Genomic DNA, 14,224 nt, shown 5'->3' with positions numbered 1-14,224 from the left:
CAGGAGGCTAGAAGAAAGTTTCCATGCATGCGCTATCAGCAAAACTACAGAACCCAACATGACTTGCACCTCTCATGGGAAGTGATTTTGCTTTAGTGCTTCAGTGGAAGGGATGTGTTCCTCTCTACCAGGCAGGAGCTCCTCTCAATAGGTCATATAAGGGAGTGGTAGCTTTGGTTCTAAGGAAGTGTCTTGCCACAAGACTGCACTTTCCAAATTGCCTTTATGTTGTTGTTTCTGAATAAATCTATTTTGTTGGTAAAGTAACTAATTGCTTTTTGTTTGAGGTCAACACATACGTAGATACTCAGTTTGCCTGGATTTTTATATGGTGTGAGTTAAGTTCCAATTTTATCTTTAACATATGAATAAGCATTTTTCCATTTCTATCTGTTGAAGCCTCCTCCTTTTCCCCAAGGATATGACGTGTCACCTCTATCATATAACAGAGTTCTGCACATACATGATGCGTGTTGGGGCTTTTATTCTCTCCTGCTGTCTATCTCTGCCAATGTCACAATGTCTTAATCATTTAGTCATAATATTTGGGGACCAAACTTTTCTCTTTGCTTTTCTACTTTAGACGTGTCCAGCCTATAATTAAGCCTTTATTCTTCCATATACATAATCTTGACAAATTCAAAATAATCTTTCTTAGAATGTTGGAATTCATAAAATGTTGAATCCACAGTTCATTTTGAAGAAACATATATGAATAAAAATGAAAGAGAAAGGACATGAATTAAATTTCCAGGTCATAATATCTAATAAAAGAGCAACAAAGAAACCCAAAAGAAAGCAGGGAGAAAATAATAAAAATAAAAACAGAAATTAATGAGCTCAAGAATAGAAAAAAGACTAGAGCTAATTAAAAAATTAAAGTTTTGGTTTTTTAATAATAAAATAAACTACTAAGTAGTATAATAAGGAATAAAGAGACATATAACAAATAGGACACATAGACAAAATATGAAAGTATAGTAGTGAAGTAATTGAGACAAAAGAAACTTTAAAAAGCAAAAGACGCTACTTTGCAAACTTCTAAATATACTTTGCAAACTTCTATATATATTTCAAATATATGTATTAGATTAAATTGACAGTTTCTGTGGGAAATACAATTTACAAAAGTGACCCAAATATAGATAAAAACTTAAACATAAAAGGGTCCCCTTTCACTGCCATCATGTCTAAGTCAGAGTCCCTTAAAGAGCCCCTACAGCTGCAGAAGCTCTTCATTGGAGTTAACCTTGAAACAACCAATGAGTGTCTGAGAAGCCATTTTGAGTGACGGGGGACACACAGACTGTGTGGTATGAGCGATCCAAACACCAAGCAATCTAGAGGCTTTGGATTTGTCACTTATACCAGAGTGGAAGAGGTGGATGCAGCCATAAATACCAGGCCACACAAGGTGGATGGACAAATTGTGGAACCAAAAAGTGCTGTGTCACGAGAAGATTCTCAAAGACCCGGTGCCCACTCCACTGTGAAAAATATTTTTGATGGTAGCGTTGAAGAGGACACTGAAGAACCACTGATAACATTTTGAACAGTATGGGAAAATGGAAGTGATTGGAATCATGACTGATGGAGACAGTGGCAACAAGAGATGCTTTGCTTTTGTGACCTTTGATGACCACGATTCTGTAGACAAGACTGTCATTCAAAAATACCATACTGTGAATGGCCACCACTATGAAGTAAGGATAGCCCTACCTAAGCAAGAGACGGTCAGTGGTTCATCCAACTAAAGGGGTCAAAGTGGTTCTGGAAACATTGTGGTGGTCATGTAAGTGGTTTTGATGGGAACTCAAAATGTCCTCCATGGTGATGGAGGAAACTAAAGTGGTTGAGGTGGCTTTGGTGGCAGCCAAAGTGGTGGTAGACTTAGTGGTCGCAGGGATGGTTTTAATGGATTTGGTAATGGTGGAAGTACATTTGGAGGTGACGAAGTTGACAATGATTTGGCAATTACAGCAATCAATCTTCAAACTTGGGGCCCATGAAAGAAGGAAACTGGCGGCAGAAGCTCTGCTAGAGGCCATTACTACTCCAAATCATGAAACCGAGGTGGCTATGGTGGTTCCAATAGCAGCATAGCTATGGCCATGACAGAAGGTTTTAATTAACTGCCAGAAAACAAAGCTTAGCAGGAGAAGAGAGTGAGAGAAATGACAGGGAACAACAGATTACAACAAATTTGTGAACTCAGACAAGTGCAGAGGTGTGAGGGCCTCGCTGCTACAGAGAAGACATGTTTTAGACAATACTCACATGGATGAGCAAAAAACTCAGCGGTTGTATTTGTGACTAATTGTATAACAGGTTATTTTAGTCTGTTCTATGGAAAGTATAAAGCATTCCAAACGAAGTGTTTTAATGTAGTTTTTTTTGCACCCATGTTGTTGATTGCTAAATGTAATAGTCTGATCATGATGCTGAGTAAATGTGTCCTTTTTTTAATGTGCTATGTGTAAAGCTGCTCTACTCTGAAGTCATCTTGGTAAACTATCTCATTAGTGTAACATTAGAATTCCTTCAAGGTGGTGCCAGTTCCCATCTGAAATTTATTTGTAACCTACTTGGGTCGAGAAGCTTTAAGATTTTTGCTTTACCTTTGATTTCAGCAGTTTAGTAAATTACATCTATACATTTTTTAATCATTTGAAATTCTCTGTGTTCTTGAGCCTATGATTTCATAGTTTTCATTATTTTTGGAAAATGTGTAATCATTACATCTTTAACTATTCCTTAAGCTCTGTTATCACTTTCCTTTGGAGATTTCATTTATATGGATGTTAGACTGTTTGAGATTGTACCAACAGCTCTTGGATGTTCTGTTTTGCCATTGTTTTTCCACCCCTTTTTTTGTGTTTCAATTTGAATAATTTTTATTGCCTTACCTTCAAATTAACCAATCATTTTTTAGGATGTATTCATTCTACAGATGAATTCAGGTTTTTAAAAATAATGAATAAAGTACTGGAGTAAGTAAAAGTATGCTTCTTATTTCTAGTATTCCCATTTGGCTTTTTCTTACTGTTTCCATCTGTTAATTTTAACACTGGGTTCTCAGCACAGCAACTATTTTATGTGGAGACACACATGCTCCCTTCGTTCTATGTTCCCTTATGTCCTTCATCAGGAAAGTAGTTTCCTCTACCCCCTTACTTCTGGGTCTGCATGGGTTGACCTCATTCCTCTTTATTTATTTTGTTTTTTTAAGGATTTATTTATTTATGCATACAAGAACTGGGGTACAGGCCAGAGGTGCGGGCAGTGAGAGGATTCACCAGAGACAGAGTGAGAAACAGAACAGGCAGACTGACTGAAATACACTGCTGAGGGGAGCAGCGGGCGAGACAGGAGAGATCTGCTGCACCATGTGGGTAGCTCCGCGGCTGGGGATCGAACTCGTGTTGCAGTGGCTGCAGATAGCTTCATAGTGCTGCATCTTAACCCCTTGCACCACCAGGGAGGCCCCAGCACATTCCTTTTTAAAAGGCTAGAGATCCTAGCTGCAGTCAGGTGGCCTTCTCCATAGAGCTATTCCTACCAGACTCCAGTGAGACTTCTTTCCCCTTACACTTTCAAACCAAGAAGGGCAAGACTTCCCTGTTCTGACACTTGGCAGATACTTAAATGCTTGTTGAATTAATTAATTAAAGTATCTGGAACATAAATGTTGGGGGAACGGAGGAGACAAGCATAAAACTGGGAGTTAAATTAGGGTCAACTGGTAAAAGCCCTCGAATATCTCAGAGCTGACAGGTAGCATGCTGAATTGTCTAAACAAAAGTAACCAAATGAATCTGAGACCAAAGTCAAGTGCTGTAGGTGGGTGTTATGCAGAGGACTCTAGGCGTAGCTGTGAGCTCATCTACCACCTCTATGGACAAAGTTCTGCCTGGTCTGCCATCTTGGTAGCCTCTCACCTTCAGCAAAAGATGAAGGAAACTTTTTTGAGAATTTGACCCTAATAGCCCAGGATTTCTGTCTGTGCTACTGACTGTGCTGGGCATGGAAGAAAGATGTGGACAAGTGCCTACTCCTCATTCCCCAAGTGACCTCAGTTTCTACATCTGTAGAAAGAGATGGGGTTAGGAAAAAGAACTAACATTAAGGATTACTATGAGTTGCTCTTTATATCAATACTTACTAAAAAGCTAGTATTTTTGAGTGTCTGCTATGAAGGAGGCGAGTTATGTGATTACTTCCATTAATTCTCAAAGCAACCCTATGAGTAGGTGCTAATAATATCACTAACTTACATACGTAAACTGAACTCTCAGTACTCACAACCAATGTAGCTGTTGGTCCCATCACAGCTCTGAGAGGTGCACTGACCTACCTGAGACCTCCCAGTCCATAGGAGCCAGAATTAAGTTTCAGTTTGGGTCTTTCTTATTCCAGAACTTTCTTTCCCCAGCATCATACATGACTATAACTGGTTTCCTTTGGTGACCACAATGTGAAATCTTCAAGCTCAGGAATCCTGTGTCCACAGAATGAGACAGTGTGGAACAGAGAATATGAGATGATGCATCTTTCATCTCTTTTGATGAAATTTCAGAAGACAGGAAAAGGGTAGAGGGAAAAGGAGAGTAGAGGGAATGAGGAGAGCCAGCAAGGTCAAGTTGTGAGGAGGCACTCCCTCTGGTGGCCATCCTGAGACTCTCTGGGCAGAATGGCCTAGATTTCTAAGTCAGTGCTGGCAGCAGCTGGAGAGAATCCTGGCTTCTGTGAGAGGGACTCCCAGAGGGGGTTAGGGGATCTCTTTCTGCTGCCTTTGGCTGACGAAGGGCTAACTCTGTCCCTCGCCTGACTTTGTCAGAATGGAGAATTCTGAGCCCTCCTTGGGCTGTATGGTCTATTGAGGCCCTGCCCTTGTGTCCAGTGCTTTACAACACATCCTCTAAGGAGGAATTATTATCTAATTGACAGAGGAGGAAACAAACTCAGAGGTGTTAAATGGTTTTCTCCAGCTCGCGACACTAATAAGAACATTTTTATTTGTTTGGCTTTTGGTTTGGTTTTGTTTGTTTTTAGACCCCTTTGAACTCACCTAAGTCCTGGCCCTCTCCTCTCTTCATTCACACACTCTCTCAGGATTACTGGCTTGTGACATAGTTGTTAAAATTAATGAATAATTTGATATTTTTTATTGAGGTAATGATGGTTTACCGTGCTGTCTATGATTTAGGGAAATAAGCTCACACCTCCTCAGATGTACGTTACCCCACCACACCCATCACCAAAGCACCCACTTTGCTTTGAACCCTCTCCACAGTTTGCTCCCCACCCTCTACTTTCCCCCTCTGGCAGCACCAATTCTACAATCTTATTTCTACGGGTTTTGTTGTTTGTTTAATTTTTTCTGTTCCTTTCTTTTGTTTCTTTATATTCCACATATGAACAAAACCACCCAGCTCTTGTTTTTCTCCTTCTGACTGATTTCAGTCAGCATGACCCTTCCAGTTCTACCCAGTACTACAATCATGACGTGGTTTTAAAGCCCATCTGTGCATGATGACTCTCAATTTTATAATTCCAAGCTTTACCTCTCTTTTGGAATCCAGACACCCAACTTGCTCTCTGCATTCGGCACTCTCCAAGGCATCCCACACCTAATGTGTTGAAGAATGGCCCACTTCCCCATGTCCAATCTCCACACTGTATTCCTTAACTCCTCCCAATATTGCCCTTCACAGAAAATGGCACCACTTGCTGCAGAAACCCAGGAGACGTTCCAGATTTCTCCCCTACTTATCTATCACCTTCAACCCAGCAGCAACTTTTGTCATTTCTAGTTCCGAAATGCATGCTGGATGTCCCCACTTCTTCCTGTCTCCTTTCTCCATCTTCAGCCCAATGTCACCTGCCATGGCTGGTCATTACCTCAGTAGCTGCTGCATTAATGCTCCTACTTCTCTTATTGATTGGTCCACTCAACAAATACTTGTCCAGTGACCTCACATTGTTTACCAGACACTGTTTTAGACACTGGCAACACAGTAACAGCAATACCTTCTGACTGTTTACAGTCTATTCTCCAAACAAATCCACAGTCATTGCTGTGTGTGAATTTGCTTTAAGTGGTGCAACACCACACGGTGATGGCCAAACTCTTCACCTTGACCCACAAGCACCTATATAATCAGGTCTTTCCAGTAGCTCCTCCTGCCAAGCTTAGCTTATCTTCTCCATCCATGTTCACGGGCTTCAGCCACACTGCTCTCTTTTCATCCTTCAGTTCCTTAAATATGCCACACTCCCTTCCACCTCAGGGCCTTTACTCACGCTGTCTCTTCTGCCCAGAGTGTCCACTTTTCCCAGCCTATGTATTGCTTTCTCCTCCTTCTTTGATTCTTGGCTTAAATGACATCTTCTTTGAACACCTTGTTATTTTAAAAAAAATATTTATTTATTTATGCATACAAAAACTGGGGTACAGGCCAGATGTGTGGAAGGTGAGAGGATCCACCAGAGACAGAGTAGGAAACAGAACAGGCAGACTGACTGAAATCCACTGCTGAGGGGAGCAGCAGGCAAGACAGGAGAGGTCTGCTGCGCCGTGTGGGTAGCTGCCTGCGCAGGGATAGAACTCGTGCGCAGAGGCTGTGGATAACTTCACAGTGCGGTGCTTAACCCTTTTCGCCACTAGGGAGGCCCACCCTGTTATTTTTTTCTCTTTGTATCTTGGACATTTCCTCCACAGCCTTTAACTCAAAGGGTAGTATTAAAATCAATAAATTTTTACTTCTACTATAGTAGATTAAGTAAAGTCCTTGTGGACAGGAAACATCGTTATATAATTTGTTAATCTATACCTAGAATCTAGCACCTGAAAGATACATTCTTTCAATAAAGTAATCTGGAACTAAGATTTTCTCTTCCCCACTGACTCTCCTGCAGGCAGCCTGTTTGAGAGCCAAAGAAAGCACCTACTCCTCTGCTCTATGCCACATGGACTAAGCTGTGTTCCATAGAATGCTGCTCTCTTGAAAAGGTTTCAGAATCACTTGAGTTTGGAGAGAGACACAGCATACAGCTAAGAAAGACTCTGAGAAGTCCTGATTAAAGAAACCCATTTGGCTCTGTTCAACTCCTCTGTTTCCAATCTTGTGGGCCTGATAATCAGCATACAATTCAGTGAGAACCTGAGGTAGTCTCTGAACTCAGGGTCTGTGGACAGACTTGGCACTGAATCGCTGCAGGTCAGCCTGGAGCAGGGATGGAAAGCCTTGACCTTGGCCTCAGGCTCCTAGGGCCTGAGTGTAGCTCTCCATGCCCTGGTGGTGATGAATGTGGTGGGCACCTGTAGCAAACCGAATAATAACTCCAGTAAATGACCCCTAGAACTGGTAAATGCTATCTTTTGTGTTAAAAGGGGCACAGCAGATATGATTAGACTAAGGCATTTGAGATTATCTGGTATTACTTAGGTGGGCCTGACATAACCACAGCAGTCCTTATAAGAGGGACATTGGGGGTCAGGGTCACGGCAGACGAAGTGATGATGGGAGTGGAGATTGGAGTGAAGAACTTTGAACATGGAAGAAGGGTCGCAAGCCAGGAATAGAGACAGCTACAAGAAATTGCAAAAAGCAAGGTGACAGGTTCTCCCCTCGGATTCTCAAAAGGAACCAGTCTTGCCAACACCTTGACTAGTGAAACTGATTTCAGGGTTCTGACTCTAGAACTGTAAACCCCTAAATTTGTGATATAGCTACAGAGATAAATACAGCACCTTGCAGGGCTATAGGAGGTCTGGGTTCTGAGCTTTTCTTTTTTTTCCTGACTCCCAAACAGCCATGGCAAAATCCTTAGCTGCTAGTCTGCTCCATGAGCTCGACGCTCCTCCCTCTGCCTTCAGTGTTGGTCCCCTAGATGGACTCCACTCAGCTCTCCAGACCCAGTTCCAGTGCTGCTCCTTAAAGTTGCCCATGACCTCACCACCTCTGTAGGCAGCAATGGAGACCCACAGTTCTCAGGAGGAGGGGGGGGTCCTTTCCACCTCACAACCCAGTTGCCCTCATTCTTGTCTCATTCTCCACCAGACTGAACATCAGCAGAGGTTTTGTGGATGGAATGAACAGATGAAGGGTGTGGAAGAGGAGAATCCAAGTTGGAAGAACACCCTGTGGCCCTCCAGTGAAATGCCCATGACTCTGACTTGGGTGGACGCCCTCCTCCATGCCTTCACCTTGGGTCAAACTTTCGAAGCCAGCAGCTCACTTTGTATCCCAAATAACTTCTGTTGGGCATCTCACAGGCCCTTCAGCTGACATCAGCATATCCCAAGCACTTACATTTGCTGGCTCCCATCGGGTCCCCACCCAAACCCACCTCCAAGCCGGGACTCTGCAGGGACTCGTCGAGGACTCCTCCCTCCCCTTCACTCCCCACATGCAGCTATTTAAAAAGTCCTGCCATGTCTACCTTAGATACATCTCTTAAATTCCTTCCTCTTCTTGACTGCCTCTACTGCAAACCAACCCACTATCACCTCTCATGGACCTTCAGCAGCCTCCTCCTTGGTCTTTCTGCCACTAGGGTGGCCCTCGCCAGCCTCTTCTCCACAGGCGTAGCCAGAGGGAGTTGCAAAACCCCACATCTGAACATGTTGCTGTCCTGGCTGATGCAGGCAGATGACAGAAGGGTGTTTAAATCTCCTTTGTGTAGCAATGGGCTGCCTGCTCTTTGCCTTTCTCCAGCATATCCTAAGAGAGCAGAACTGCTGATGGCAGATGGCCCCAGCCATGTCCCTGCAGACTGAATTGTGATGCCCAGTCCTACCAGGAAATTAGCTGCTGCTTCCTTCCTCCAGGCTGCTGCTGTGACCTAAGGGGACCCTGCAGGGTGAGGGCTGCAGAGCCCAGCTAAGACCTTCACAGCCTGCAGACTCAGGACAAGCATAACCAATGATTCCTATGTCCAATGCCTTTTATTGTAGCAAAAGTTCTGAAAAGGATTTTCATAATTTTGAGGTTTGTAAAGAGTAAATTATTAATTTTGTTTTGTAACTTCAATTTCATTGCATTTGTTATTTAAACAAGAACTGATTTGATTGAGTGGCCTGTGCCTAGTTGGCAAAATAATGCATTTGTTGTCACTTACTTAATTTTGATGTAGCTGTCTTTCTGTTCACATTTTGGAGTCAATATATATTTCTTCTCAAGGTTGAAATATTTGTGTAAGCTCTTGAGAAGTTCATGGACCCCAACCCATGAGGCCAGAAGACTATTAAAAGGTCCCTGGAGAACCCTCCCCATCCCCGGAGAGTTTAGGGCAGGCCTCACACCAGAGCTGGGGTGCCTGGGGAGAGAGCATTCTGAGTTTCTTATCATTCAAGGTCACCCCCCCCCCCCCCCCCCGTTGTGCCACTGAGGGCCTGGGGATGAGAACAAGAGGAAAGGGGCGGAGGAAAGGGACGAGATCCAGAAAATTCCAAGCACCACCATCCTTACCTTTTCTCCTCTTATTGTCCTCTCACCCACCCTGCCCTTCCCCCTGTGTTCCTGGTTCAGACATAGATCTCTTGAAGTTTGGCTCCTTGAAATACTTCAGGCCTGAGCTAAGAGAGAGATCCTCCACACCAGTCTCCTTTTCAATATTCCGTTGAGTTGCCTCATTTCTCAGCATTCCAAATTCACAGATCTGTAAAATGGAAGGACTGGACACTTTGGTCAGAAAGACCTGAACTTATATGCTGGCTCAGTCTTGAGTTGATTCCATGATTTAGGGCAAGTCACTTCCTTTCTCTGAATCCTGATTTTCTTATGTGCAGAATGACGTAAATATTATCAACTCCTGAGTTATTGTAAGGATCAACTATGAAGCCACTAGCACAGTAGCTGGCAGTCTGAAACCACTTAATTAAGAGTAATTTCCTTCTATCAAGCCATTTGTGAACCCAAAACCTCACCAGTCAGCGAGTTTGGCCACCCTGTCCTGGCTTCTTTTCCTATTTAGCTGTCCTTGCCATGGAGACAGCCGGATGTCAATCTTATGTGAGAAAGGGAATGAGAAGTCTATTTGCCGCAGAGCTGAGGTACACAAGCTGGATGCTTTAAGCATGTGATACTGACAGAAATATTTATCTTTTCACAACAGGATCTGCTCTTCTTCTTCTCTACCCTCCATACCCCCAGTGTCCTGGCCTTCTGCAGAGCTGTGGAATGCAGAATGTGGATTCTCTTGGGCAAGTTCCAAGTCACACTCCCCCAAAAAACTACCTCTCCTGACCATTACACTTGATCCTACTTATTATGACCAGCAGGAAGCCATATCTTTTAAAATAGAAAAAAATGTAATCACTTAATTTTAGCGTTCGTCATGAAAGACTTGGAGTCAGCAAACCAGTATGATGGATCGTGGCTAATGCATTTTCCTTACAGAAAGCAAATGGCTGCTGTCCAGATACCATAAAAACTGCAGCCATCCTGCAAAAGAAGGCCGCACAACTTGGCCCACTCTTCTGCTCGCTCCCAAAACTTCATGTGTCATTCCTACATCCATGGGTATTGGCTCAGGAAATCCAAGTCATTACTGCTCAACCAGCAAGAGTCTAAATTTTCCCCAATTATAATCACCACCACCACCACAACCATCACCATCATCACTATCATCATAATTACTACCGCTCTCACGATCATCTCCTAAGAGCAGTAGGAAGAGACTGAAGAATCTTAAAGAAGAGAATCAATGGCATATTGACTCTCCTGGTGGGTAAGCAAGAAGTTGCCCACACCTCCAAAGACTTCAAACTATTCAAAATATTTTATGCTAAAAGTCAACCTTATGGGGCCTCCCCAGTGGCCCAGCGGTTGAGCGCTGGGTTGCGGAGCTGCCCGCAGCCTCTGCAGCGCCAGTTTGATTCCAGGCCGCTGGGTGAATGTCCCACATGGCCGGCAGACCTTTCCTGCCACCCGCTGCTCCCCTCAGCAGTGTACTTCGGTCCTTCTGCCTGCTCTGCTCCCCGCTCTGGGAGCGGTGAATTCTCTCACCCTCCCGTGCTTCTGACTGTACCCAGTGCTTGTATAAATAAATAAATAAATCTTTAAAAAATCAACCTTATGCCTAATGCTCCGAAAGTCCTGAACTAGAATTCTAGAAGTACATAAGGAGGATAAGAGAAAGAAATGAGAAGTATAAATAAGAAAAGAGGCAAAGCTGTCATCTTGGTGATCAAAATTCAAGATCACCTCTTGATGAGATAGAGATCAATACATGCAAATAGTCAACAAACCTGCTGTTTATAATTCCAACTGAGGTTATAACTTAAAAACATGTCAATTCAAAGAAGCACAAGAAAAGATGTTCAACATCACTAGGCATTGGGGAATGCAAGTTAAAACCATGATGAGATACCACTACACACCTATCAGAATGGCTGAACTGAAAAAGAATGCTAGTACTAAATACTGACAAAGACGGAGTAAGTTTTCTTTCAGTTACCATCACCACCATTTTCATCATCACTACCACCACCATCACCACTACCATACCACCATCCAGCCACCAGCTATGAGTACCTACTATGTATCAGGCAGGACCTACCCCATAACATCGCTAAAAGGTTGGTACTATTATCTCTATTTGCCAGGAAGACAACTGAGGCTCAGAGAGGATAAATAATTTTTCCTAAGTGACCCTGTTGGTTAGAAGCAGGATTAGAACTCAAAGTCTGTTCAATCTGACTCTAAAGCCCAACTTTTTCTACTGTGGTATAATTTCTCCTCTGTTTCTCCTTTTATTGCTCTGACCCACTTCTTTCTTTGCTTATCAGATCCTGTCAACTCCTCTGCTCCAAAGCTTCCTAATTTCTGGCATGACTTCAAAATTAAATTCTTTTGTTTCACCCACATGTTTTCAACTATGCTTTGTATAATGCACTTATGACTACCTCAAAATAGTGCCTACTACAGTGTATTATTTATTTATGTCCACTACTCTCCCATCTCCTCCAGACTTAAACTTCTTAAGGCAGAGATAATCTATTAGACAATATACACCCAGTGCATAGGGCTTGACTCATGAGTTGTTCAAAAGTTTATGTCTGGGGCCTCCTTGGTGGCACAAGGGGTAGAGTCACAGCACTATGAAGCTACCCTTAGCCACTGCAGCATGAGTTCAATTCCCCAGTCAGGGAGGTGACTCACATGGCACAGCAGACCTCTCCTGTCTTTCCCGCTGCTCCCCTTAGCAGTGTATTTCAGTAGCTCTGCCTGTTCTGCTCCCCATTCTGTCTCTGTTAAATTCTCTCACCCTCTCCCACACTTCTTGCCTGCAACCCAGCTCTTGTATTCATAAATAAATATTTTTTTTAAAAAAAGTGTTTACCATCTGAATCCATGAATGAATGCATGGATGCACAGACAGAAGGAGGAAGAGACAGGTTAATGGATGAGTGGATGGGTGATTTAGTGCATTAAGAGATGATTAAGGATAACTCTCAAATCTATATTCAAAACTCTCCCCACTTCACTCCATTCTTAATCTTGAAAATGCCTATCAGAACTTCCCACTTGGTCCCTTCGCTGTCATCTAAAACTAAACCAATCAAACCTGAATTCCACCCGAGCTATTCCTTCATATCTCTTTTTCTCACAATGAGACTATTCTTCCCAGTGTCCCCTTCACTTGCCTTTTCCTTTTCCTTTTTCTTTCTTTCTTTCTTTTTTCTTTTTCTTTTTTTTTTTTTTTTTTCCTATCTTCCATGTATCAAACACAGTTCCAGGGAATGGAAGCAGATGAAATAAGACAGGCAAGCTCTTCAGGTACTCAAAGGAGCTTACAGTCAATGGTGTCAAAGGAGCTTACAGTCAATGGTGGGTGGAAGGTGGTATAGCAAACAATAAGCAAATAAGAAATTAAGACGATAATTACAGAATGTAACAAGTGATATATTAAGGAAATAAACAGAATGATGAAAGAGAATGGGGGTCCTTACAGTAGAGAAAATGGGGTGGGGTTTGGGTTTGTTTGAAGATGTGATATTAAGTAAGACCTGAAGGACAAGAATAAGTCATTCAATGTAAGAACAGAAAAAAGATTCTAGGCAGAGAAACCAGCAAGTGCAAAGATCCCTGAGCTGGATAAAGAACAGAATGAGAGCCAATGAAGCTGGAGCATAGTGAACTGTGGGGTATGAAATGAGAGGAGGTTTTTAAAGACTTGAGCCAGTTCTTGAGAGACCTTGAAGGCCATGGTAAGCAGTCTAGATTTTATTCTGAGAGCAGTGGGAAGCCATTGAAGAGTCTGAAACAAAGGAATGGTATAACCCCTCTGGCAGGTAGGCAAGAAACTAACCCCCGAGAACCTCCAGGACAGATCATTCATAGGTGAGTTAGCCCAAGTCATTAGGAGAGGGATAACTTCAATTTCACTTAAACTTTACAGTGCCTGGAAAAGGAGGGCATCTAACTGCTTTTTATTGAGTCATGATGCTATTGGCCACTCTGATAAAGACACAGCAAAAAGAAAACAGACCAAGTGATTTATGAGTTTAATAAAAAAAAAAATCCCTTAAAATTTTTGTCAGTAGACTTCTGAAACATATTAAAGGAACACCATACCACCACCAAGTTGTGATGGGCTCTATACCAAAAAAGCAAGAAAGCTTAATATTAATAACCCAATTAATATATTTAAAGATAAAATGTCCAAAGTAGGAAAGATGTGATCAAGTTTGAAGAGTATGAAAATACATTTGATGAATTCACCATGTAGACTTGATTTTGAAAAAAAATCTTAGTACAATTGGATAGATGGATAGTTTCTAAATATTTTATGCCAAAAATCAACATCAGTGTCTTAATGATGAGACACTGGAAACATTCCCATTAAAGTCGGGAACAATAATTTTAGAGGTTCATTAGGTGATATTGGATAAGAGACAGAAATGAGAAGTATAAGTAAAAGAAGGAGGCAGAAATGTCATCTTTGTGAACAACTTCCAGATCATCTCTAAACTATGAAAACTATTGAGAGTTTAAGAAAGTTGCTGAATAGAGATCAATACATGCAAAGATCCAAGAAGCTTAATGTTTATAATTACATCAAAATATATAATTCAAAAAATGTCACTTCTCTAAAGAAGACATTCAGATAACCTGCAGACATATAAAAATGTTCAATATCACTTATTATAAGGGAAATGCAAATTAAAACCACATTGAGGGGCCTCCCCCCGTGGCGCAGCGGTTGAGCGCTGGGT

The 14,224-nt window shown here is 42.2% G+C and overlaps 1 pseudogene; it reads left to right on the top strand.

The window, feature by feature from the left end:
* The first annotated feature begins 1,186 nt into the window (after nt 1-1,186).
* LOC119254700 (heterogeneous nuclear ribonucleoprotein A1-like) lies at nt 1,187-2,158 on the top strand (annotated as a pseudogene).
* Nucleotides 2,159-14,224: the final 12,066 nt, after the last annotated feature.

Source organism: Talpa occidentalis, unplaced genomic scaffold (genome assembly GCF_014898055.3).
Source record: "Talpa occidentalis isolate TD23 unplaced genomic scaffold, MPIMG_talOcc4v2.1 talOcc4.3, whole genome shotgun sequence".
NCBI classification, from domain to species: Eukaryota; Metazoa; Chordata; class Mammalia; order Eulipotyphla; family Talpidae; genus Talpa; species Talpa occidentalis.
The sequence above is the reverse complement of the archived record's forward strand: the minus strand, read 5'-3'. Positions and strand labels throughout refer to the sequence as shown.